Raw genomic sequence first — 1965 nt, 5'->3', positions numbered from 1 at the left:
AAAAAAAAAAAAAAAAAAAAAAAAAAAAAAAAAAAAAAAAAAAAAGATAGCTGACCTTTGTTAAGTTTCTAGGGAAATAGCTAGAATGTTAACTCAGAGTTAATTTCCCATGTAGAAGGATAAAGGATTTTAAAGAAAATTACAAATTAGAATTTATTTTGTTTTTTATTTTTTTGAGACAGAGTCTTGCCTCTGTTGCCTAGGCTTCAGTGCAGTGGTACTATCTCGGCTCTGTGAAACCTCTGTCTCCTGGGTTCAAGTGATTCTTATGCCTCAGCCTCCTAAGTAGTTGGGATTACAGATGTGCACCACCACGCCCGGCTAATTTTTGTATTTTAGTACAGATGGGGTTTTGCCATGTTGGCTAGACTGGTCTCAAACTCCTGACCTCAAATGATCTGCTCACCTCAGCCTCCCAAAGTGCTGGGATTACAGGAGTAAGCCACTGTTCCTGGCCCTAGAATTTCTCTAAATATTGAAAAAATAGCAAAAAATAATTCATTCATTGTAAGATAAGCAGTTTTTTCTGGCCTTTTTTTTCTGAGATGGAGTCTTTCTCTGTCGCCCAGGCTGGGGTGCAGTGGTGTGACCTCAGCTCACTGCAGCCTCCACCTCCCAGGTTAAAGTGACTCTTCTGCCTCAGCCTCCCTAATAGCTGGGACTACAGGAGGGTGCCACCACATCCGGCTAATTTTTTGTATTTTTTAGTAGAAACGAGGATTCATCATGTTGGCCAGGCTGATCTCAAACTCCTGACCTCAAGTGATCTGCCTGCCTCAGCCTCCCAAAGTGCTGGGATTACAGGTGTGAGCCACCGCGCCTGGCATTTTACTACCTTTAAAATTTGTATGTGGGCCAGGCACGGTGGCTCATGTCTATAATTCCAGCACTTTGGGAAGCCGAGGCAGGCAGATCATTTGAGATCAGGAGTTTGAGACCAGCCTGGGCAACATGGTGAAAACCTGTCTCTACAAAAACTACAAAATTTAGCTGGGCGTGATGGTGTGTGCCCATGGTCCCAGCTACTTGAGGGGTAAGGTGGGATCCTGGGAGGTAGAGACTGCAGTGAGCTGTGTTTGTGCCACTGCAGCCTGAGCATCAGAGCGAGACCCTGTCTCAAAAAAAAAAAAAAAAAATGTGTATGACTTAAAATAATGTCCTTCGATCTGATGAAATATAGTAACAGACACTTAAGTACTCATCCTCTAAATTAACATTTGTTATCATTTACTTATTTGCTTCAGAGTACTGTTTCTAATTTTAGATAATGTAACCAAGCTTTGCAGTTAGAAACAGTCTGTCGGAACTGCATCCCCTTTTGTTAAGGGTTTTTAAAAAAAATTGTTTGAGTAGGCTGGGCGCAGTGGCTCATGCCTGTAATCCCAGCACTTTGGGAGGCCAAGGGGCGGCGGATCACGAGGTCAGGAGATCGAGACCATCCTGGCTAACACGGTGAAACCCTATCTCTACTAAAAATACAAAAAAGAATTGGCCGGGTATGGTGGTGGGCGCCTGTAGTCCCAGCTACTCAGGAGGCTGAGGCAGGAGAATGGCATGAATCTGGGAAGCGGAGCTTGCAGTGAGTCAAGATCGCACCACTGTACTCCACCTGGGCAACAGAGTGAGACTCCATCTTAAAAAAAAAATGTGTCCGGGCGCGGTGGCTCAAGCCTGTAATCCCAGCACTTTGGGAGGCCGAGATGGGCGGATCACGAGGTCAGGAGATCGAGACCATCCTGGCTAACACGGTGAAACCCCGTCTCTACTAAAAAGAAATACAAAAAACTAGCTGGGCGAGGTGGCGGGCGCCTGTAGTCCCAGCTACTCGGGAGGCTGAGGCAGGAGAATGGCGTAAACCCGGGAGGCGGAGCTTGCAGTGAGCTGAGATCCGGCCACTGCACTCAAGCCTGGGCAACAGAGCGAGACTCCGTCTCAAAAAAAAAAAAAAAAAAAAAAATGTGTGAG

Source organism: Theropithecus gelada, chromosome 16 (assembly GCF_003255815.1).
Source record: "Theropithecus gelada isolate Dixy chromosome 16, Tgel_1.0, whole genome shotgun sequence".
Taxonomy (NCBI): Eukaryota; Metazoa; Chordata; class Mammalia; order Primates; family Cercopithecidae; genus Theropithecus; species Theropithecus gelada.
This window is presented reverse-complemented; position numbering follows the sequence as displayed.